The sequence below is a fragment of the Stenella coeruleoalba genome, assembly GCF_951394435.1.
Source record: "Stenella coeruleoalba genome assembly, chromosome: 10".
NCBI lineage: Eukaryota > Metazoa > Chordata > Mammalia > Artiodactyla > Delphinidae > Stenella > Stenella coeruleoalba.
This window is the reverse complement of record NC_137156.1, coordinates 26,708,387-26,734,479: the sequence shown is the minus strand read 5'-3', so window position 1 is coordinate 26,734,479 and position 26,093 is coordinate 26,708,387. Positions and strand designations below refer to the sequence as shown.

Here is a 26,093-nt window from a genome sequence, read left to right as displayed (position 1 = left end):
GCCTGAACCACAGAAAGGTTAAGTACTTTACCAAAGGCTCTAAGTGGTGGGGCTGGGTCACAGACTCAGAATGGTCTCACTTCCAAGACCACACTTCTAACCTCATCGCAAAGTGCCTCTCTTTTTCTCTGCCAACATCACAAAGAAGTCAATGGCCCTCAGTCTTTTGTTAGATGTGAAAAGAAAACAATAATAACTAGGACTTTTAAACAGCTCTGTTTCTTGTGTAAGTTTTCACAAGTAGGTCTTGTAGTTGGTCTTCTTTTAGGATAGACCAGTATAAACGAGTATACCAGACATTCCAGGCAGATGGTTTAACTACATCACACTTCCATGTCTCCATGTTACAGTAAGGCTAACATTTCTTACCCCTTTCCTACTTTACATAAAATTATGAAGTTTAGGGATATGTTGTCATCACTTGCACTTTGGACTTTTTGGAAAAGCAATTCTATATAAACACACAGTAGAAATGACAGAAAAACACTGTCAGTGTGGTATGTACACAGTATAAAATGGACCAAATTAATTCCTTAGAGCTTGGGACAAAAATAGCCCCTTAGTCTTGCATATTTATTTTTTAATCATGTTGCATATGCCTGTTCTGTGGCTTTCAAGAGCAGTCTGAAAGGGCACTGTGTCTGATAGAATGTGGATTGCAGTAAGAGTTTAGCATTTTTATTTTAGAGGAAACACTGCAATCCAAGATCTGGCCTCTTTCCAGCTTTTGAAAAACCACAAGTCAAAATTTTGTTGCCATATGAGAGTGTTGCATGGAGGGACATTACCTATGAATTTCTATATACTAGAGACTATTCTGTCTTTTGTGGATTAAAAAAAAATTAAGCAATAATTAATCTAAAAAAGAAATGGAAAATTTTATTTGACCCAACCTGAGGATTATAACCCAGGGGACAGTCTCTCAGAGAGCTCTGAGGACTGTTCTGAAGAAGTAAAAGGGGAGGCCAGTATAGGTTTGATTTTGGAGAAGGGGGTACGTGCAACCAAGCACGCATCTTGGTAGAGGTGACTGCTATTTGCGAGGAACAGGTACCTTAGTTAATGGTTTTAGTGCTCCTCTAAGTATGGGAAGATGCAAAACACTGGATTCATAAAATTTTCTCCTGAAAATATCTAACTACCTGAGGGCCGGTTCTGTCAGTTTTCCCTCAGCACAAGAGGCTTCATCCTGACCTTCGCCCTGAATTCCTTTCAGGGTGTTCTGCATAGGTCAGCGACTGCAGTGGCCAATGACTTGATCCTTGTAGAAATGGACGGTGGGCAGCATTCTTCGTCTTACACTCCCTTCTCTTTTAGTCTTAATTTTGACCAAGGTTTAGGAGGCATTTCGTGAGCACTTTGTCCCACAGCTCTAGGAATGCTCATTCCCAGGTCAGGCGAGGATTTGGTTGATAAGCCACTCAGTGTGCTATTACTGGACTAGGCCCTGTTACCAGTGGCCAAAAGCCTCTGGATCACCTGTCTTACATTCCGTTATGGTCCAGGAAATGGTTCCCTCTTGTTGCTTCTTCCCACATCTAGAGTTACACTATTATAATCATTGATTTTGTAGAACTATATCTTTGATCAATTGTTTCAAGTCGACTAATCATTATTAATTTTATTGGAGGCTCAGTCACACATTTGATAATGCAAGAAACAATAATCCTGTACAATAGGCAGAATACAAGTAATATAGCTAGTAGCATTAACAAGGTCATAAGTATTTAAGTGAAGAGCTTCCATTAGGTGTGGCTCAGTATCCCCCCAGGTCATCTGACCAGTCTGCCAGTCTGCTCTGCATCAATAGCTGTCTTTAAGGGAAATGACATATTGTTATTGTATGTAAAGTTCACTAAAGACATCTGCAGGTACAAGGTGAGTGGTGGGTCACTGTGACCCCTTAAGGATTGACAAAGGAATGTTATCTTCTAAGGAGTTACATGGCTGGCATCCAAAGAACAACTGGCATTTATGGTTGAGCAGGTATTTCTGCCATTGGGGAGTCTAGCTAATGCAGAATGCAGATGCACAATGAATGGTAGAGGGGAGGGAGGAGGCCAAAGGACAGAGAAAAAGGTTTATGCTTAAAGTTTTCTTGGCTTAAAATATGAATTTTATGTCATCTCTTTTATGAAAGATCCAAGAGCCTCTTATAATGACTCAAAAATAATAATAAGGTCACTCTTTTTTCCAGAGTTACCAAAGTGGGCCATCATCTCAGAGTAGGAAATGAAAGGGGCCAGTATGAGATCCAAGTAGTTTTAAAAGGCATGAAGGATATGAAAGTACTTAACACTACTGAACTGTATATTTTTTTTAATGGTTAAGGTGGTTAATTTTATATTATGCATATTTTACCACAATTAAAATGTTTTAAATTTTGTTATGTGTATTTAGCAAAGCAAATTTTATTTTTGTTGTTACTTTTTGGCTTGATCTCAATTTTTTATTTTTTTAAAGGATAGTTACCTTTTTTAAAAAAATTTATTTATTTATTTTTGGCTGTGTTGGGTCTTCGTTGCTGCGCGCAGGCTTTCCCTAGCTGTGGCGAGCGGGGGCTACTCTTCCTTGCGGTGCGCGAGCTTCTCAATGCAGTGGCTTCTCTTGTGAAGCACGGACTCTAGGCAGGTGGGCTTCAGTAGTTGTGGCACGTGGCCTCAGTAGTTGTGGCGCACAGGCTTAGTTGCTCCGTGACATGTGGGATCTTCCACGACCAGGGCTCCGAACCCGTGTCCCCTGCACTGGCAGGCGGATTCTTAACCGCTGAGCCACCTGGGAAGCCCGATCTCAATTTTTTAAATTGTAGTATAGTTGATTTACAATATTACATTAATTTCAGGTGTACAGCATAGTGATTCAGTATTTTTGAAGAATATATTCTAAGTTATTACAAGATAATGGCTATAATTCCTTGTGCTATACTGTATATGCTCGTTGCTTATCTATTTTATACACAGTAGTTTGAATCTCTTAATCCCATAGGCCTATCTTGCCCCTCCTCTTCAGTAACAAGTTTGTTTTCTATACCTGTGAGTCTGTTTCTGTTTCGCATATACATTTGTTTGTATTATTTTTTAGATTCCACATATAAGTGATTTCATACAGTATATAATGGAAAAGTGCCAGGTTTCAACAGACAAGAGTCGGGCCTGCCTGTCTCAGCAGAGTCATGAAATGAATTAAATGAATCTCTTAGAACAGCGCTGGTGTGGACCATCCTCCCAGGATCTGATGGGCCTCTCTTTTTTTCCGGATAATGAAGACTGCTTTTTTAACAGAAAAGCCAATTTGATATGTTAATTGACGTGGCGCAGCATGCAGGATCTTAATTCCCCCACCGGGGATCAAACCCGAGCGCCCTGCAGTGGAGTGCGGAGTCTTGAACTCCTGGACCGCCAGGGATGTACCGATGCTCCTATATCTTAAGTGTATTTTTCTTATGGTAAAATATGGACAGCATTGTGGGTGGGGAGGACAAGTCTGGGACCAAATGTGGAATTTCCTCTCCTGACCACCCCTGCCCCCCGTGTTTAAGTAGGTCACTGTTATCGGTACCCGCTAGAAGAGACAGGAGTATAGAAGTGGGTGCTAGAATGTCGGTATAAGAGGTGTGTTCCTGTGGTGCATAAGTCCTTCGAGGGTGTATCTCAGGGGTGTGAAAGTGTGTCTGCAAGAGCCCTCCTGGGTGTGTCAAAACATGATTTCATAGGCAGAATGACCCTTAATGTGCAGATTCGGGTGGTGAGAGTAGATTGAATTCAGTCTTAAGATAAAAGATGAAGTTTGTTGTTTGTTCCCTCTCCCGAAAGACTTCGGCAGTGCCCCCCTGGGATGGGTCTTGGAAAGAACAGCACAGCGGTAGCCTAGTCTCTTTTTCTCCCGTCCCCTTGGGCCTTTAAGGGGGCTGCGCGGACCTAACACCGGACTGGAAGGAAGAGGCGTAAGTCAACTTCCTCGCCGGCTGCACCCGCGGCGGCCGTGGGCGCGCGGGTCTGCGCATCCCGCCCCCGGGTCGGGAAGGGGCGGAGCCGGGCGGAGCCCGCCCCCCGCGGTCCCCTCTTCCCTGCTGCTCCACTGAGAAGCGCTGGCCTCAGACTCTGCAGCCTGCAGGAAGCTGAGAGCCGGGACCCCGGGCCGGGAGTGCGGACTGGGCTGAGTGCACGGGCTCGGCCGCCGCTGCCGGTGAGTCCCGGGGCGGGCGGCGCGGAGCGGGGCGGGAGGCGCGTCAGGACCGGGCTGTGGGGAGACCCCGGGCGCAAGCTGGGGGATGTCAGGCTCGCGACGTTGGGGAGCCCCAGACCCCAGCCCGGAGGAGCGTCGCAATGTGGAGAAACCCGAGCCCGGGGGCGGGGAGTCAGTGCCCCGGGGTTGGGGAGTCCGGGAGCCCTGAGGGCGAGGCGGCGGGTCAGGAAGGCGAAGTTGGGGCGTCCCGAAGCCCGAGCCTGGAGGACTGAGCGGTCAGGATCCTGACGTTGGAGAGGTCCGGAGGGTTGCGGAATGAGGGGTGCCCTGTCGGCATTCTTGGGGCGCCCTCCTCCGGGCGGAGGGGAGCAGAACCCGGGAAGGGAGTGCGGAGAGAGGAAGCCCGAGGCGGGCGGGGCGGGAGGGGAGCCCCGGAAAGCGTAGGGTGGGGCGAGGCGAGTGGCGTCTCTGGGGAAAGATGGAGGGGGCTTCTCCGAGAGGGCGGGCGCGGGAAGCGGAGTCGTGCGGGGAGCCTGGGGTTCTGTTCTGGAGGATAGGGGGCTGGAGGGCCGGAACGCCGCGGCGGAGGTCCGAGGTGGCGGGCTGAGGGGTGCGTCGGGGACTCAGGAAACATCTCGGCCTAGGGGACGCAATCCCCTTGGTGGAATGGGGTCATGGCAATCTCGAGAGGGCACCCACTCGAGAGAGCAAGACGGGCCACCCCAGACGGGGGCAGGTTGGGACCCCGCACCAAGCGAGCTCGGGGAGTGTTGGGACCTTGGGCGGGGGGACCAGGGAGGGGCGAACCTCGCTGACCCCACGCGGGCACCGCAGCGCCCTGTGCGTCTGTGGGCCCTCAGGCACAGACTCACAAAAGGGAGACCCGCGGGCCGGACGGGCTTTTGGTTGCACCTCGTATTTCTGAGCTGGGTTAGAAGTGATTTTGCCCAGGGATCCGATGAGAAGAGTCTGGGCTTAAAAGAACAGCTCTGGAGTGAGTTTTCAAATGTACAGGTAAGCTCTACGTGTGTGTGTGTAATTTTCAGACGCACATGTGCTACTTGCTGCCCCCTCTCCTGTACTCTTGAGAGGCAGTTTCTGAGTAAAAACTGGAAGAAAATCAGGAAGGCGCTCGCATGCACACATGCACACCCGAACCGCCCACAAATGCGTTGCATTCCACAGCCGAGTAAACACGAGGAGTGCTGTACAGTGTTGGATTGTTTCTTTTGGCGAGGGCTCCCTTTACTGGAGTTAATAGGAGTTACCTGCATGGAAGGTGGACTGCCCTTGACTGCCTTCTTAGGATGTGCACAGCCTATACCCACCCCGGAGCTGCTACACCCTTGAACAAGTCACCCGGCAGGGCACTAGGCGGCTTAGGACCTCAGTGGATGGACATTCTAGAGTCTTTCTGAAGATAAACAAACGACCCGTACCCTGTCTGGTTTGTTTTTTTCTGTTGTTTGTCTTGGGTGCCTGGCTCCCTTTAATTAGTTTAATAATATCGACATATTAACATATCCTGTATGGTTAATTATGTGTTGTAATTAGTTTAATTATTTGATATAACAGCTAATTCTGGAAGACCCAGGGCCCTGGGAATCCTGTTAAGTGGATTTCTCCCTTAGAAGGTTCCTAGGCTTTAAGGGGCAGTGGGTGAGAGATGCCTCCCACTCCCTTTCTTTTCTGCCCTAGATATAGGTCCATCTTCTGATGTACACTGAGATTTGAGCTTCCTGGGAGGACCAAAGATTTTTGGCAACTAGCATATGTTGGGCCCTTTTTTTTTCCCCCCTTCATGAAAAGGAAAGCTCTTCAGTAATTATGCAAGTTAGTGGAAGAGTGATCTATTCATTTCACAGGTATCATTTCAGGAGAAGCTTTTCTTTTATTTTCACCAGGGGGTGGTCAGAACCTTGAACCAAAATCTGCATTATTATTATTGCGTTAGCATATTTATCCACTTGGACGTAGAGCTAGCTGATTCTTCCAATTCTTTATCCAAATGTTAGGATAAATACGCCAGTATTTATACATTCAAATAAATGCATGTTTCTCCCCTTCAGAAGCCTCGGCTTGGCCAGCTGTGTACTAATTCTAGTGATGCTGTCATTGCTGAGAATAATTTTGGAGCTCCTGCTTTGGAGTTGCCTTCAGAGCTGGCAACACGGTGACTGAATTGCCTCTGTGATGGCAAACCTTCTGAAGCTGGGAAACAGCCAAGCACTGTGTGGAGCCATCTGTGGTGGAGAATCGAGGTTGTAATAGGAAGTATGTCCATTAAGGTAATGAAAGTCTTCTTGAAGGACTAGCAGGTCTACAGGGGTCATCCAGTAAAGAGTATATGTATGTATTTAGGATTGTAAAGTAGTTGCTGTGAAATGCAACCTTCATTTGGATGTTCGTGCTCTGGCGTGTGTGTAAAAAACTGGCCCTATAGTACCTTGCTATACCTTATGGCTTATTGGGCTGGAGAAAATAAGCCTTTCTTTTCCCCTTCCATGTACTCTTTACCAGGCAGTTTCCATCCCTTTGCATTTTTACAGAAAGCAAGATGAACAAAAGACTTGTTTTTTCAGAAAAAAATGTAGTCAGAAAGTCACTTACCCCATGGGTCATTAATGCCTGGTACCTGAGTTTTTATGTGAAAGAATCTATATAGAATCAAGCGGAAGAGAATGATTTCTGAAAATCCATTTCAGTTTTGTGATTCCATAGCACACAGCGTGAAAAATTAACATATCCTTTTTCTTCCATTGGTTCCATAAATTCCCAATTTTTTTTCAGGTTGTTAACCCAAAGCTTCATATAGCCATGGCTTGAATCTTGATTTAGCTGTGATCTTGGACAAGTTATTCATCTCTTTTGGCCTCAGTTTTTCTACCCTAAAATGAAGATATAGTGAGTAGGTATCTCATGGGACTGTGATGAAGATGAAATAAGATTATGCATATAGAGCCCTGAGATCAGTGCCCCATACATAAAGTCTTGCTCTTTGTGTTATTAATAGTGCTTATTGATAGTTATGTATTAAAATTCCTTTTAAGCCATGTAGAAATTTATCATTTCCAAGTAATGACATTCCCTTTGGCTGGGCTTTGCAAATCAACATGTCAATGAGAACACCTGGTTTTTACTCTCCTAGCCTCTCAGGAGTTTTTAAACAGTCACCTTTACTGCAACCAGAGCTAGCTACTTTATTTTGAATTCTGATATTTTAAAAAACGAACAGTCCTGTTTTGATTGTGTGTTAGGTATAAGAGTTTGATCAAAAGCTGAAGGAAAATTGTTTAAAAGCTTCTCCTATAATTTTTTCCCTTGATCCAATAAAATATTATTCTAACGACGTAGCTATAGTTTTCTTGGCATATATTGAAAGGGATGATTCTGGGGAACGTTTGTTTCAGTTAAACTGGAGTTTTGTTCTGCTTTTTTTAAATGATAGGGAGGAAGAACCTGGCACTATGTTCTCAGCTCTTCCATAAATATCGACTTTAATCTTTTGCAGATTTATGAATTTTATTAAAAATACTTGCATACAAATAATTTTATCATAATTTTTAATCCAATGGTTCGGGGTTACTATGAAATAGAGGTTTCATGGAATGTTCGACATTTAGTGAGAGTTCTCTGCATTTCAGCAAAGTTTGTTCAGGAGACAGAGGTATAAGAAACAGATTTCTTCCTCCAGAAGTTCACATAATGTGCTCTCTTAGGACAATGCATTAGCAAGAGTATTTTTTCTCCTAATGGCTTATAGGGCTAAGGATTAATATGGATTTCACTGCATGTTCTTTTCCCTCAATTTCTTGGAGAAGGTTAAATATATAGATCTCTCAATAGTGTTCATATTTTTTGACGTGGATTAGATCCTGCTATGCACTCACATGCCATAAAAGGAGATAAGGGCTCTAAAAGTATTTAGTGAATTGTAAAGTGATACACAGTCTGCCTTCCCTGTGGGGGCTGGATGCGGGGGGGCGCTCTGCATCCTCAGATTCAACCAACTGTGGATGGAAATGTCAAAAAAATTAATCCATAGTCGGGGATATATGTATATGTGTAGCTGATTCACTTTGTTATAAAGCAGAAAGTAACACACCATTATAAAGCAATTATATTCCAATAAAGATGTTAAAAAAAATTAATCCATAGTCAATCTGAGAAAGAAATGGAAAATCTTTATTTGAGCCAACCTGAGGATTATAACCCAGGGGACAGTCTCTTAGAGAGCTCTGAGGACTGTTCCAAAGAGGTAAAGGGGGAGGCCAGTATAGGTGTGATTTTGGAGAAGGGGGTACGTGCAACCAAGCACGCATCTTGGTAGAGGTGACTGCTATTTGCGAGGAACAGGTACCTTAGTTAATGGTTTTAGTGCTCCTCTAAGTATGGGAAGATGCAAAACACTGGATTCATAAAATTTTCTCCTGAAAATATCTAACTACCTGAGGGCCGGTTCTGTCAGTTTTCCCGCAGCACAAGAGGCTTCATCCTGACCTTCGCCCTGAATTCCTTTCAGGGTGTTCTGCATAGGTCAGCGACTGCAGTGGCCAATGACTTGATCCTTGTAGAAATGGACAGTGGGCAGCATTCTTCGTCTTACACTCCCTTCCCTTTTAGTCTTAATTTTGATCAAGGCTTAGGAGGCATTTCGTGAGCACTTTGTCCCACAGCTCTAGGAATGCTCATTCCCAGGTCAGGCGAGGATTTGGTTGATAAGCCACTCAGTGTGCTATTACTGGACTAGGCCCTGTTACCAGTGGCCAAAAGCCTCTGGATCACCTGTCTTACATTCCGTTATAGTCCAGGAAATGGTTCCCTCTTGTTGCTTCTTCCCACATCTAGAGTTACACTATTATAATCATTGATTTTGTAGAACTATATCTTTGATCAGTCGTTTCAAGTTGACTAATCATCATTAATTTTGTTGGAGGCTCAGTCACACATTTGGTCATGCAAGAAGCAATAATCCTGTACAATAGGCAGAATACAAGTAATATAGCTAGTAACATTAACAAGGTCATAAGTATTTAAGTGAAGAGCTTTCATTAGGTGTGGCCCAGTATCTCCCCAGGTCATCTCAGCAGTCTGTTCTGCATTAATTGCTGTCTTTAAGGGAAATGATATCTTGGTATTGTACATAAAGCTCCCCAAAGATGTCTGCAGGTATAAGGTGAGGGTGTGTTATTATGACCCCTTAAGGATTGACAAAGGAATGTTATCTTCTAAAGAGTTAGGTGGCAGTCAGAAGAACAATTGATCTTTATGTTTGAACAGGTGTTTCTGCCACTGGGGAGTCTAGTTAATGCATAATGCAGATGCACAATGCACGGTAAAGGGGAGGGAGGAGGCCAAAGGGCAGAGAAAAATTTCATGTTTAAAATTTTCTTGTCTTGCCTTAAACTGTGAATTGAAATAAACATCGGAAAATATTTAGGAAAATAATTCCAGAAAATTCCAAAAAACAAAACTTGAATATGCCATGCGCAGGCAACTACTTATGTAGCATTTACTTTACATAGCATCTACATTGTATTTACAATTATTTTCATAACATTTACATTGTATTAGGTGTTATAAGTAATCTAGAGATGTTTTAAAGTATATGGGAGAATGTGGGTTGGTTACATGCAAATACTATGCCATTGTGTATAATGGACTTGAGCATCCACAGATTTTGGTATCTGAGGAGGGTCCTGGAACCAATCCCCCACAGATACTGAGGGATCACTGTATAACCATAGGATAGGGGGCTATTATTGTTGTTCCATACTTTCCCAGAGTGTTCTGATTATCACCTCCATAGCGGTGTTTGGCCCTTGCTCTATCTCTCTTCTGAATGGTGGTTTACACCCAGAAAACAATACAGCAGCGTGGTTTAGACTAGAGCAGTGGTTCTTAATAAAGAGCAGTGGCTGTGTTTTTGCATCCTCCCGCCCCCCAACCCACCAGGACATTTGGCAATGTCTGGAGATGTTTTTGATTTTCACAGCTGGGAAGAGGAGAGATGTTATTGACATCTAATGGGTAGAGGCCAGAGATTCTGCTAGGTATAGTATAATGCACAGGACATCCCCTTACAACAAAGACTTTTCCAGCCCCAAATGTCAGTAGCGCTGAGAGACCCTAGACTAGAGCAAGGGACCTGGAGTGGGGGCCAACCTGGGTTAGCATCCTGGAACAACCCTGAGTGAGTTCCTTAACCTGAGTGTCTATAAAATGCAAGTCTGAAGTGCTATTGTGGAATAGGTGAGATGGTGTATATAAAGTACTTAGCTCACAGAGGTGCCCCGTAAATGGTAACTCTTAGTATTATGTCTGGTTGGTAAATCCAGGGACTATGCTTTAAATAGACAGCTTTGGCTTTTGAACCCATTGTGTACAGAACCAAGTCAGGTTTCATTTTTCTTTTTCTATAAATTTATTTATTTATTTATCTTTGGCTGTGTTGAGTCTTTGTTGCTGCATGCGGGCTTTCTCTAGTTTCAGCTAGCGGGGGCTTCTTCGTTGCGGTGTGCGAGCTTCTTATTCCCGTGGCTTCACTTGTTTTGGAGCACCAGCTCTAGGCGTGTGGGCCTCAGTAGTTGTGGCACGTGGCCTCAGTAGTCGTGGCTCGCAGGCTTCAGAGCGCAGGCTCAGTAGTTGTGGCACATGGACTTAGTTGCTCCGTGGCATGTGGGATCTTCCCAGACCAGGGCTCTAACGCGTGACTGCTGCATTGGCAAATGGATTCTCAACCACTGCGCCACCAGGGAAGCCCTGCTGGACAGTTTTCAAAGTGCTTTTATATACCTTGTCAGATACAACTTTTGCAACCACCCTGTGAGGCATGGAAGGCAGATACCATATTGATTTTTTTTTTTTTTTTTAACAGATGAAGGAAACTTGGGGCTGGAGATGGTAAGAAATTTGTCAAAGTCACAGTGAGAAAAGGGCAAAAACAGGGACTCAAACCCAGGTTGAGTAGCTTCCGATTACTGCTACAGGGCTCCATCCACCACACCTTTCTGTCTCTTCTGATGTAGATGGAGCATGAACTTGATGCAACTTCAAATAATACATCAAAATAATAACTATTGACTGAACATCTACTGATGTCAGGAAATGTACAGTTGACCCTTGAGCAACCTGGGGGTTAGGAGTGCCAACCTTATGTGTGGCCTGGGTAGTCCTGGCTGAGAAGGAACCTGAACAGTGACCCTGTGGAGTGAGATTTGATGGACTTCTGGGAAGTGGTCTGAGAAGCAAAGGATATCTTGTTCGTTCATTCGTTTGTTTGTTCATTCATTCATCAGTATTAAGGGCTTACCAGGGCCAGGGTCTATGCTGAACACGGGGTAAAGATGGAATGTTGAACCCAAATGCAGTCCCTGCCCCTACAGAGGTGACAGTTTGGAGTTGAGTTGTAGGGAGGATGTTTTGCTTCAGAGGTAGGTGGGGAAAGGATTCCTCAAGGCTTTTTCATACCTGTGCACAGAGCTGAAGTGAAGCTCAGGCCATGTGTAAGTAGAAGGTGCTGGTTGGCTGTACTCAGGTGCTTAGAGTGGAAGAATAAGACCTCATGTTATGGGGATATATGTACATGTATAGCTGATTCACTTTGTTATAAAGCAGAAGCTAACACACCATTGTAAAGCAATTATACTCCAATAAAGATGTTTAAAAAATAATTAATTAAAAAAGAAAAAAAAGACCTCATGTTATCCCACATGACATTCAGAACCCCACTTCCCCAAAGGTGGGGAACCGCCCTCTGCTGGAAGTCACCTGGGTTGGACAATCAGGTTGAGTAAAGCCTGGAGCTTAGGGAAGTCTTTCATCCTCAGCGTGTCTGGAAGGGTACAAGCTCCAAGCCATCTAGATTGCTAATAAACTGACCCTGTTGTCTTATGTGACGAAGACTCCATACTATAGCAGAGCAGGGCTTGTTGAATGAGTGAATTAATAATAATTATAATAAATGTTAGTCTATGATAGAGGTAATGGGAGACTTCAAGATTTCGAGACGAACACACCCAGAGAAGAACCGAGCTCTCCCCCCTTTCCAGGCTGAGCTGGTTCCTGGGACTGTAAGAACCTAAAGGAGATCAGAGCTAGGGTTATTGATTTAAGAGGTTTTTGTTGGTCTTGAGACACTAGCATTAAGGGCATCTTAGGGTGATGTAGTCCAAGATTAAGAAAAGCAAAGAAGAAAAAAAAACCCTCAATTCTTAAGGAATAGATAATTTGTTGCTTTTCACCAGTAGCTTGAAACTATGTATTTGCCCTATTCTTGCACCTGCTCTTTGGAGTCTGAGAGAATTTCCCAAGAGGTTCAAGATAAGTCTACAGTCTAGAAACTGGAGAAGGGCTACCCTTACCCAAACCACTTGAAGATGGAATGAAAATACACATACTCTGCTGAATATTGCCTGTAGATCGTACTTTTGTGAGAAATGAAACTTTGTTGGTGAAAACTATCTTCTCATTTTCCTTTTAGACTCAAATTGGTTGTATAAAATACGGGAGAAAAAGGAGGAGGATGTGAAATCAGTGATGAGTGTAGTGGCTCTTGAATTAGGAAATTTATATTCTCCCTGGTGTATTTCACTCCGTCCAAAGAATTCATTCCAGGAGTCTCATCTTAGCTTTTCTATTCCTGCACTTAAGCAAGATAAGGGCATCAATATTGTTCTCTTGAGTTGCCAGGAAGCCTGAGCACTTCATAAAGTAGCATTAGTCAGTTTCATGCATGGGCTAATGCTTGGTTGGAATTGGCTGCAGTGGTAGAATGTCACCCAAACAGACAGGTTCAGGTAAAGCACCAAGAATTTCATTGAAACTGGGCAGCATTTCAGGCAGGTAGAAACTGGTTCATCAAATCTCATTGTGGCAAAGAGGTTCAGGTTAATTCATGAAGTACGTGCACAATTTTGTCCCATGAAAGAAAAAAAAAACTATTTATAATTATGTGGCTGTGATATGTCTTATGGCCTGGAGGACCATTGTGTCTAGATATATTGACCTAATTCCAAAGGGGGTAATGATAATACACCCACGTGTGCATGAAGGCATACAGAAACATAAAATACCTACTGTGTATTGAACAATTCCTGTGTGTCAGGCATTGTGCAATGCGCTTTTTTTTTTTTAACCTTATCTCTACTCCCCGAAACAAGTTAGGAGAGAGAGATCCCAGTTTACCAATGAGAAAAAGAAATGAAGTGGCTTGCTCAAGGCCACTACAGTTAGTAAGTATCAGAGCTGGTTACAGATTCCTCACTTCTGAGAGGGCCTGGGGCAGATGAGTTTGGGTTTAATAAAGGGCTCCCTTACAATGCATCTGTAACCTGGAATGGGTCCAGGGTGGGATTTCCTGTCCGCCCAGCTCATCACCCTATTTAAGGGATTCCGGAAGCTCGGAGTTACTAAATTTATATATGTGGTTCCCTGAACCTATTGAAAGCATAGGCTCAGGGGGGCAGGGGCTGGGGGTAGTGCGTTGAGCCCGTCTTCATGATTTCATATGCCTACAAAACCACATACTGTATATGTGTGTCAAACAGCTGCACAGACCATTAAAACTTGAAAGTCCTTTGCTTTAGGCTGCGGTGATAGTAGCTTCATTTGGAGCCACCTGCCAGCTCATCTAAACTCTGGCCTGTGATTAGGTGTATCTGGCTGAAAGATACAGGGTGATGAATCATTTAATGGATGTTGTTGATTTAGAAAACTTTCAAAGCATGGAGAACTTATAATAATCACTTTAAAACAGGTTTCATGGGACTTCCCTGGTGGTCCAGTCTTAAGACCCTGCGCTTCCACTGCTGGGGCACAGGTTTGATCTCTGGTCAGGGAACTAAGATCCTACATGCCTCACAGTTTGGCCAAAAAAAAAAAACAAAAAAAAAAAACAGGTTTGATGATGAAAAGATTGGGCAATAATGGATGGCCTAGAGTGACAGTGAAGTTCTCAGTTGCAACCCCCTGACCCCCCATCTTGCTGGCCCCAGAGCCAACTCATGTCTCTAGAGAGGCAAGCTGTGATCCTGGTTCCTTTTGAACGTAGAAATGACAGCTTCAAGACCCTCTCTGATCTAGGACAGATTGCATTAGTTGAGCACATGTTGTGTGCTAGCAGTTTTACCTGTATTATCTTCTCTCTCTCTTAAACTTTCTATTATAGAATATTTCAGACAGACAGAGGTGCACAGAATAGTAGAATACACCTCCATGTGCCCATCCCCAACTTCAGCAATTACCAACTCATGGCCAACTTCTCTACATACACCTTACCTCCAAATGATTTTGAAGCAAACCCAAGCCACCATTTCATGATTTGGGAGCATTTCAGAATGCATTTCTAAAAGATGAGGGCTCTTTTATCATAATTCTTTAAACATGACAACAACCCTATTAGGTACCACTCTATCCTTATTTTATAGGTAAAGACAGTGAGACACAAGGAGGTTAAATTATTTGCCCGAGGTCATCCAAGGCAGAGTCAGGATTCAAACCCAAGTTGCCTAACTCCAAAGCCTGTCCTGTTAACCACCACACTGTGTTAAGGTAGCCATTAGACCCCTCTGCTCTAGCTAATCCTACACTGTGGAATTGGATCCTGGAAGCAGGAAAATAAACTCCCAGGGACAACACTATTGATTTCTGTGAATTCAACCACCCAGTCATTGCTGCAAGCAGGGTATATTTAGGTTCACAGGGTTAGAATGGCTGTGAAAGTCTTAGACTTGTCATCTCAAGGAATGAAAGGACTGGCCTGAAATATTAATGGATCCTCTTTGGGCAGCAAATCTGACAAAGCAGTCAAACCCTTATCGTGCTAGTGTTTGAAAGGGTGGAGAAACCCACAATGAAAAGGACTTCACAGAGAATATGACTGTCGTGCTCTGGCTGCCAAGGGAAGTAAAAGGTTTCTTTTAAAATGAATTTTCATCTGGTTTTCTCTCTTGGCAGAAGGAATCATAGTCTTCCCACTGAGTCTTTTCAGTTCGTTTCTAGCACAGCTAATTGTGTTTATTTGTCTCCAGAATCACATGTCTGCCTCCTCTCCCTGGCCTTTCCTTAAGGTATCTTGCCTGCTGTGTACTACGGTTGCTGCCAAAAAACGTTCCCCTCACCTGGGAGCGGTTGGCTGACAACACAGAGTAGATGTTGGGAGGCCACCTGTCTCTCCAGAGATCTGCCCTGGCCTCAGGCATCCAAGCCCACCTCAGGGTGGGGATTATATAAGCTGGTGGGGAAAGGAACCGTGTCATTTGCCTTGTGGCTACCCTTTTGGCCCATCAGGGTTAAGAACAGAGCAGAAAACACATGAATACTATTGATTGGCTGATCAAGGAGCTTTGCTAGTTCAAGTTCAAGAAATTGATTCTCCATTTTTTCCTATCAAAACAAGCATCACACTGACTTTTCTGTTTAATACTTTTCCTTTGGCTTTGGGAATCGCTGACTTTTAAGTGATTCTCAAACCTCAGTTTCTTTTCTTACCCCCTTCCCCATGAAGTCCAATCACAGAAGCCATGTAATCACTGGAGGACTACCCAGCCCTTCTTAATCCTCTCTCCTGTGAAGCACTAAATGGTGGTCCTTGTCAGGGTGCAGGTGAGGACGAGCCTAGAAATTCCACCTTTGACTCTCTCTGGGAACACCATGAGACCACTTTATCAGACGGTAACAATTTCTGGGTCCGTGAGGACCTCAGCCTGTGTCTTTTTCAGGGAACATCTGTTTTCCTTAAACCTTTGCTGTTGCCAATCTTCAAAATTATTTATTTATTTATTTATTTATTTATTTTGGCTGCACCAGGTCTTAGTTGTGACACGTGGGATCTTTTTTTTTTTTTTTAAAGTTGTGGCATGTGGACTTCTTAGTTGCAGCATGCGGGTATCTTAGTTGGAGCATGCATGTGGGATCTAGTTTCCCGACCAGGGATCAAACCTGGGCCCCGCATTGGGAGCACAGAGTTTTACCCACTGGACCACCAGGGAGGTCCCTGAAATAATTTTTTATGATTGCTGGGACTTCTACTTTTTGAAAACTAAGGAAAATAGTAGACTGTGAGTTGCTAGCTCTTCATCATAGAGTCAGCTCAGGGATGGCAAATACATGGCTTTGTGCCACGGCCCCCTTCTGAGCCTGGTGTCCCCCAGGAGCAGTGGCAGACTTGTACATCGATCACAGCATCTTCTCTGGAGCTCGCCAGGGCCTGAATGCCTCTCAGTGCGGGACCCCAGGAAGCCAGTTACCAAGAGTGTGGCCTAGGGTTGACACCTCTGTGCCCTTTCCTAAGTAAGTGGTCTTTAAAGCCCTTCCCACACTAAAATCTCTTGAGCCTTTCTGCCTGTGGTCACATTGGGTCCCTAACAGCAAGGGGCCAGCTCTCTCCTCTTTCACCAAGAATCAGATTAAAGGGGGATGTGTCACCACTCAGGCATGCTAAACCCTTTCTGGAAAGCAGATGATGGGGAAAATGTTTTAAACATTGATGGTTCACGGAGGAATTGGAGGTCGTGACTCTTCCTTTCCAACCCATAGTGGGTTTGTAGATTGGGTTTGTAATTTGGTTGGTGAGTCAGTAAGACTAATTAAAGTCATCCTTTTTATGGAGAACCAGAATGTTTAATGCCCAGGGGGAATATAAAGGAAATGGGAGCCCAAAGCCTGTCCTTTAGGAGTTCCTAATCTGGTAGAGCAGTTGTATTAAGTTGAATTTAGATTCAGTGTAGTTTAATGAGATGCAAGGAGAAATGTAGTGCCTGGTTATAATTAACTCACTCGCAGCTGACTAACATCCGTTTGAAGACATTTGGAGGGCATTAAGATAATGCCTGTGAAGCAACAGGACTTCCTTGACAGAAGATGCTATAAGTATTTATGACCATATTGTAGATAATGTACAGGGCTGTAAGGAATGGTTTGGGCCCATCTGTAGTCACCAGAAATTGTTACCCTCTGATAAGCTGGTCAGGCAGAAGCTGCAAGGGCTGCTGCAGGCCTGGCTGTCTCCAGGATGGTTAACAGAGGATGCCGAGCTGCTGTCTGGGAGGTTAAGATCAGGCTGGTGTGCGTGAGTGTGGTTTTCTCTTGCTTTAATCAACAGTACATTCTTTTACAAGAAAACGTCAAGAAAAGTCTTTTCGCAAGAAAAAGCTCATCTTGGAGTGCTCTGACTTACCAGCAAGGACCGGCAGAGGCACTTTTTCCATTTCAGAAATCTCAACAGTATAGTGAGGGCAGAGGAAGGGAGAGGGGGAAAACCGTATAGGTCAAAGAACGCATTAGACTGACCAAGTATTCTAAAGGTATTTTTCAAAAAATCAGGTTAGATTTAGAATCCCTTTCCTAAGTGTGTACTTTTTTTTTTTTTGCGGCCTCTCACTGTTGTGGCCTCTCCCGTTGCGGAGCACAGGCTCCGGACACGCAGGCTCAGCGGCCATGGCTCACGGGCCCAGCCGCTCCGCAGCATGTGGGATCTTCCCGGACCGGGGCACGAACCCGTGTCCCCTGCATCGGCAGGCGGACTCTCAACCACTGCGCCACCAGGGAAGCCCCTGGCTTACTATTATTCTTTACTTTCTCCATCTTTTAGGACATCATATAAAATAAGCCAAAAAAACATCATTTGCTGTTGTTATTCAGGAACGTCCAAAGTATTTGAATTCTCTGGTGTGGATAAGTGGCCTGTGAGGCTGAAATAGCGAGCTGGGGAATAATTGCAACTTTTCAGTAGATACTACAATCCTTTGTGGAAGGGAGCACTGGGGCAGTGAAACTGCAAGTACTGTGCTGACCTTGAACTTTTCTCGTAACAATAAGTGCTTGTCTCTTCCCAAGACCATATGATCTGTGGAACTTGCTGGAATAGCTTCTGGCTGGTACTGTGTCTTTTGTTTTCTACCGGCACCCTGGGACTTGAGAACGCACTCTTTGGAGTTTAAAAGCATCTTATTTGAATGCTGACTTGATGGTGAGCTTATATAATTGGCTATTAGACACTGAATAAGCTTAAAACTTGGAAGTGACACTTTTTGGACCTGTAGTCATCTTGTCTTAGGCTTGTAATGACATTCTTTTTTTTTTTTTCCTTCAACTTTAATTCAGAAATATCAAATTGTTGGCCTTTAATATTTTAAGTTTACAGATGGCGCTACTGGTGCCAGAAGGATTGTGGTTTATTTTTAAGTATGTGATTCATTTAATTTGAGGAGAGTAGGATTTGGGCCTTCTGCCTTGCAGCTCACTTTACCTCCAAGATCAATACAACTTCAAAGAAGGAGAAGTCTGTTTCTTAATGGTGTTTATAATGGCTGTGGCTTGTTGATATTAATGACCGAGTATCTACTTCAGGGTAGCTTTGATTAATCAAAGTCTTCACTTAAACTAATATTTACTGACATATTCTACTTTGAAGACAAAAACATCAAAACACAAGAAAATAAAGTCCTGTTAGAACTTTTATTTAAGAACAACTTCCCAGTAAATCCTTAGGTTCACCACAGGCACCGTCCAGTCTTCTTGACCATGGGTACCTCCATCATCCAAGCTGCGTCATGACCACTGACATCCAGAAGGAGATGAAGGACCTGGACAGTTCTGAATTATCAAAATTATCACTTACACATTTAGGAAAGTGAACTAATGCATTTTAGAATGATGTTCAATAAATGAGATTGGAACAGAAAGCACTTCCTGAATAGGGTAGACATTCAGGGCATGGCCTCTGGAGTGAGCCTACCTGGTTCTGGATTCTGGCTCCACTACTTCCTGTCTAGGTGACCTTGGGCAAGACACTTAACCTCTTTCCTCATCTGTACAGTAGGTAGGAAGAATAAATCCCATGTCATAGAGTTGTGAGAAATGATTGTGAGTTAATAACATGCAAAGAACTTAGAACGGTGCCCAGCGTAGAATAAGTGCTCCTTATTCTGAGTTACTATAATAACTATTACTGGCGACTAGATAAAGAGGAGCACCAGGTAAAGATGAGGGAAAAATATATCTCTGGTTTCTGACTTGAGCACCTGGCTGAAGCGATTTACTGAACAGAAACAAGGAACATGGGATAGAAATAGGTTTAGTGGAGGAAGCTCAATTCTCTCTGTGGGTTGTATTCATTTTGAGGTATCTTTGTTACAGCTGAGCAGAGATAACCTTGTGGCCATTAAATAAGCCCCATTCCATGTAATGACTAAGTTTTCTGTGTACTACGGGTTCTCTCCTTGGTTTTCTTATGGATTTCTTGTGAGCTGTCAAAAACAAATTAAACTCCAGGTGCTTCAGAATTTCCATCTGAATAATATTGAACATAATAACGGCACATAGTAAACTCAGCAAATGCTTTCAAAAGGTCCTAAGGGGGAATTCCCTGGCGATCCAGTGGTTAGGACTCCGTGCTTCCACTGCAGGGGGCCCGGGTTCGATCCCTGGTCAGGGAACTAAGATCCCACAAGCCTCATGGCTCAGCCAAAAGAAAAATGTCCTAAGTAGCTTGGATAAAGGTTATATATATATATATATATATATACACACACACATACATACACACACACACACACATCTATATATATATATATATACTTGACTACTGTAGGTACCTCATATAAGTGGAATCATACAGCATTTGTCTTTTTGTCTCCAGCTTATATCTCTTAGCATAATGTCCTCCAGGTTCATCCATGGAGGTTCATATATATATATGATGGTCAAAGCCAAGATTGAGATTTTGACATAGAAACAAGGAAGGTAAAAGCCAGTATACTTTTAGTATGTCTTTCTTTCATTCATCCATTTGTTCACTCATTCTTACAATAAATATTTACTGAGCACTTTTTGTATAAGCCAAGTAATGTTCTAGGTACCAGGGGATACATAAGTGAACAAACAGACAAAAATACCTCTGCTAATGGGGCTTATATTCTGGGCCAGCAGCAGGGCTACGACAGACAATAAACTTAATAAATAAAAATAATATATTAACCTCATACCCATTAGAGTGGCTACAGTCAATAGCCAGAAAATAACACGTGTTGACAAGGATGCAGAGAAGTTGGAACTCTTTTGCACTATTGTGAGAATGTGAAATGGTGCACTCACTGTGGAAAATGGTATGGCAGTTCCTCAAAAACTTAAAAAATAGAATTACCAATGATCCAGCAATTCCACTTCTGAGTATATACCCATAAGAACTGAAAGCAATCTTAAAGAAATACTTGCACGCTTACATTCATAGCAGTGTTATTCACAATAGTCTAAAAGGTGGAAGCACCCTAAAGGTACATCAGTGGATGAGTATATACATATTCATATAGTGTATACATACAATGAATATTATTCAGCCTTAAAAAGGAAGGATATTCTGACACATGGTCTACAACATTGGTGAACCTGGAGGACGTTATGCTAAGTGAAATAAGACACAGAAAGACAAATGCTGTATGATTCCACTTATATGAGGTACCTGGAGTAGTCAAATTCATAGAGACAGAAAGTAGAAGGATGTTTGCCAGGAGCTGGAGGAAGTGGGAATTGGAGAATTGTTTACTGGGTATAGAATTTCAGTTTTGCAAGATGAAGGGAGTTCTGGAGATGGATGTTGGTGATGGTTGCACAACAATGTGAATGTACTTAACACTACTGAACTGTACAGCTAAAAAGGGTTAAGATGGGAAATTTTATGTTAGGTGTATGTACCACAATTTTTTAAAAAATACGAGAAAGACTATAATACATTAGGTCACAAGGTGAAAAGTACAATAGAAAACCAAAAAAAGAGCAAAGCAGAGTATCGGGGTTCTAGAGAGCTCGGGAGGGTGCAAATGCAGTATTAGATCAATAGGGAAGTGGGGAGGCCCCTTTCGACTGAAGAAAAACGCACAACCTAAAAGTTGCAAGTTAAGTTTTATTCAGGGGCCTCACCGAGGGCTGACTATAACCCAGGAGATAGCCTCTCAGACAGCTTTGAGGATCTGCTCTAAAGAGGTAAGGCAGGAGCCAGGATATATGGGAGTTTTTGCTCAAAACAAAACAAAACACGTAGTTGAACATCAAAAGATCACTGCTAGTCACAAAAACCAGACATCTCAAGTTAATGATTTCAGTGTTTTTCTATCTGTGGGAAGATACAAGAGTCTGGGCTCATTGAAATTATTCTGTAGATGTACATCTCAACTCTGTAGGGCCAGTATCCTGTTTTTCTCCACCCTGAATTCCCCTCAAGTCTCACTGTAGGGGCGGCTGCAGTGGCTGACAGCTTGCTGGTGGGCAGCATTCATTGTTTACTGCAGTGGCAGGCAACATTTTTTGTCTGCACCTCCTTGAGAAGGTGAGATTTGAGCAAGGCCTGGAAGGAGTTGTCTGTCCCTCGGCTGTGATTACAGTCGGTGTCTAGATCGTCCAGGGCCCCCAGATGATGTGTGGCGAGACCCGGGCAATGATCACGTGGTGTGTATCTGTAAAGTTCACGAGCGGTGGGCAGCTGACGCAGAAACTGCGGACATGGGCATTTCAACTCAACTGGAAAAACAATCCAGGCACTCCGGTAGCACTTTGCACAGATTATAATCAGATGTCATCTGAGACTTGAGGTTATATTACAGTAAAGAGAAATGGTTGTTCTTATACTTGGCCCTTTCTACAGTCAAACTCCATAACCTAGAAACAACAGTCAGGAGTTTGATTTTTTAATTACACCTAAGTTTGCATGTTGTTGTTTAGCCCATTTCCAATACATGTTTTAAACTCCATAAGACTAGGATTTTCAGGGCTTCAGCTGAGCTTTCTGTCAACCCAAAACTAGGCAGTGCAGCTCAAGAGTACTTACTTCTGTTTTTCTCCATCTGGTAGGTCATATGGCATGGAATGGTGAGCTGCTTAGAAAAATCCTGTGATCTGGACATGTTACATTACTAATTTATGAGGCTGGTATAAAGAGGTATCAACTTACCATCATTTAAGCCACTACTCTGTACTCATGAAAAAAATTGAAAGAGGTTTGCAGCAGTGGATTCTTGAATTGATTTTTTTCACATCTCATTTTTTAATCTTTTTTCCATCAAAAAGAAGTACAATGAGCATGAATCTCTACTTTGGAATCAGGAAGAAATCTGTCACCATGCCCCCACCTCCACGGCACTGAACTTGGAGGGGAGATGAACATCTGTAGGTATCAGGCACCTTTGCCCCTTCACGATCCTGGCCCCAGGCGAGGATTCTGAAGCCACACCAGCAGCCACTGAAAACACACATGCTGTTTGTGACTCTCTCCCCAGACTAAAGTTGCACGATCATTGCTAAAGTTGCAGGGGCGAGGTGAAGGGAGGAGAAGCATACTTCCTCTCTAAGTCCTGTCTACGCTGATGGCAGTGAGCATAGGTTGACTGAAGAAGCACAGCACCAAGCTCAAAACTAGCCCCATCCTCACCCCCCAACCCGTGTTTTGGTAACACTCTTATCTGCCCAATGTTTGCTTTTAGTTCTGAACAAAATTATTTTTATGCCACACGGCTTGTGAGATCTCTGTTCCCCAACCAGGTGTTGAACCCAGGTCACAGCAATGAAAGCCCGGAATCCTAACCACTTGGCCACCAGGGAACTCCCTGAACAAAATTCTTATAAAATTTTTGGCATAAACGTGGTATCTTGGGAGCTTTGAAGAGAGGAGGAAGAATATTTTCCTTGATCTATATGCACAAGCAGCTGCCTACAGGCATTTGGCCCTTGGTGGTTATCAAGCTGAGTGTCCCCCTCTACATCCATTTTCTCCCAACACAGAGTGTGGACGGTAGAGACAGGCTTCTCTTGGTGGTGAAATGATAATTCATGGGAAGGTAGCACCCTTTAGGTATATACTGTTGTCATTAGATATAAGTCATTCCGTGGTGATAGCAGTACTTAGTAGCAAAAGAAGGAAGGAAAGTTCAGTGGACTCCACATTCATTCATTGAGGGTCTACTCTGGGCAAGTCTACGTGCCAGGCTCTAAGTTGCGGGGAGGGAATTTAATGCCACATGAGACAGTGCTTGCCCGTAAGGCCTGCTAGGGATATAGAAGTACCCAAACAACCACAGGACAAAGTTATATGTGATGACATCATTTTGTGACACAAACTTGCAGGTTGCAGGAGAAGGGATATTGCTTTGGGTAGATTGGAAGGCGTGGAGGAATCACCCTCTGAGAGGTGCCTTCAGGAATGGGTGAGGTTTTCTAAGGTAGAGATAGGGAGGAGGCCTTTCCAGGTAAAGGGAACAGCCTGGCCTAAGACCTGAAGGGGAATCCCCCTTCTAGACCCGCAGCTAAGAAGACCACACTGCAGCCTTGTTTGTCATAGCAAATACAGGAAATAACCTGCATGTCTGTCCACAGGAGGATGGACAAATAAATTGGGGTATTTGGAAAATATTCAGCAGAGAAAATGAATCAATTAGAGAATCATGTAGCAATTAATATGGAAAAAACACAAAACATTAAATGAAAGAAAGAAGGCTGCAGGAGGTTAGGTGCAAAATTTATATAAAGGTTAAAATATCCAAAACAATATATATAGTTTATGGATTTTTATTTTTATTTATTTTTAATTTTAAAAATTAATTAATTTATTTTTGGCTGCATTGGGTCTTCGTTGCTGTGCGTGGGCTTTTCTCTAGTTGCCGCGAGCAGGGGCTACTCTTCGTTGCAGTGTGCGGGCTTCTCATCGTGGTGGCTTCTCTTGTTGTGGAGCATGGGCTCTAGGTGCATGGGCTGCAGTAGTTGTGGCTCGCAGGCACTAGAGCGCAGGCTCAGTAGTTGTGGCGCACGGGCTTAGTTGCTCCGCGGCATGTGGGATCTTCCCAGACCAGGGCTCGAACCCGTGTCCCCTGCATTGGCAGGCGGGTTCTTAACCACTGCGCCACCAGGGAAGCCCTGGATTTTTAATTTTATGATTTTTTATTATATCATTACATGTAGTTATATAATTTTATAATCTCATAATGTTTTCATATGAAAACATTAGTGGAAATGAAAAACACCAGGTTCAGTGTATAGTGGCTGCTGCTGGGGAGGAAGGAAAGGAATGAGTGATTATAGGAGGCTAGGTCCCAGTTACCTGCGTTATAGGCATAGATGATACATACAGGCATGCGTACGCACAGTCATACATATATATACACACACATACACATATATACGTACACACATATATTTATATACATGCATATGTATATTTTTTACTTGATGTATAGTTGATTTACAATGTTATGTTAGTTTCTGGTGAACAGCAGTGATTCATATATATATATATATGTACATTCTTTTTCATATTCTTTTCCATTATGGTTTATTTACAGGATATTGACTATAGTTCCCTGTGCTATACAGTAAGACCTTTTTGCTTATCTATTTTATATATAGTAGTTTGTGTCGGCTAATCCCAAACTCCTAATTTATTCCTCCCCCACCCCTTTCCCCTTTGGTAACCGTACATTTGTTTCTATGTCTGGGAGTCTGTTTCTGTTTTGTAAATAAATTCATTTGTAGCATATTTTAGATTCCACATATAAGTAATATATGGTATTTGTCTTTCTGGCTTACCTCACTTAGTATGATCATCTCTAGATCCATCCATGTTGCTGCAAATGGCATTATTTCATTCTTTTTTATGGCTGAGTAATATTCCATTGTATATTTACCTCATCTTCTTTATCCATTCATCTGTTGATAGACATTTAGGTTGTTTCCATGTCTTGGCTATTGTGAATAGTAATGCTATGAACACTGGGTGCATGTATCTTTTCGAATTAGAGTTTTCTCTGGATCATGAATATATTTTAAAATCTGAAGTAGGGCTTCCCTGGTGGCACAGTGATTAAGAATCCACCTGCCAATGCAGGGGACACGGGTTCTAGCCCTGGTCCGGGAAGATCCCACATGCTGCGGAGCAACTAAGCCCGTGCGCCACAACTACTGAGCCTGCATTCCAGAGCCCGCGAGCCACAACTCCTGAACCCCAGGCGCCTAGGGCCCGTGCTCTGCAACAAGAGAAGCCACCGCAACGAAGAGTAGCCCCCGCTCACCGCAACTAGAGAAAGCCCATGCACAGCAACAAAGACCCAATGCAGCCAAAAATAAATAAATTTTTTTTAAATACCTTTAAAAAACTTTTAAAAAAATAAAATCTGAAGTAAATATGACATAAGATTTGACAAGCAATTGTTTGTCGTATCATCCTTTATACTTTTCTGTATATTTGAAGTATTTTGTAATTTCAAAATGAAAGTCACAGGGCATGTTTAGGAACAGTAAATGGTATATAGATCAGTGGTTTTCGAAGTTTAATGTGACCCTTAGTAAGAGATCTGTTTTATTTTAGGAACCAGGAGTTTCATGACAGTACTTATCCTTAATGTGTGAGGTGCACCCTGACATGTTCTGTTCTCTTCACTCTGTTTTGTTCTTCATGAAATCGACAGTGGATAATGTTAAGGCTGTGGATCAGGGCAGGGAGGAGTTTGACGGCAGCCTCAGGGATTTGAGCTTTACTTGGCAGAGAGGAGAGGGCTCCCGGCAGCTTTGGGGCATTATCCTCATCAGAGCTGAACTTTAGCTGAATCAAATCAGACGGAACTGTGGCCAGAGATTGGAGGAGGCGAGGTCGTTTAGGAGGTTATCATCATGGTTTAGCTGGGACAGTGTACCAGCCTGCAGGGGAGTGAGAGAAGGAATATACTGCAATTTAAACAAAAAGGGAGGGGGCAGGATTTGATGACTGGAATGTGAGGGAAGGAGGAAAAGGAGAAATTTCACTTTGATTTCAAGGCTTGGTGACTAGGAGATTGGTCATACTGGTAACAGAACTAGGCACAGCCGAGGTTTGATTTTTTGATTGCTTTTTTTTTTTTTTTTTTTGCGATACGCGGGCCTCTCACTGTTGT

General features: G+C 43.3%; 1 protein-coding gene across 1 annotated transcript in view; it reads left to right on the top strand.

The window, feature by feature from the left end:
• The first annotated feature begins 3,800 nt into the window (after positions 1–3,800).
• Positions 3,801–26,093, top strand: part of PAQR8 (progestin and adipoQ receptor family member 8) — a 38,062-nt gene continuing 15,769 nt past the window's right edge. The window contains exon 1 of the mRNA XM_079934691.1: positions 3,801–4,185. The gene's annotated coding sequence lies outside the window, so the exon portion shown is untranslated. The remainder of the gene's footprint in view (positions 4,186–26,093) is intronic.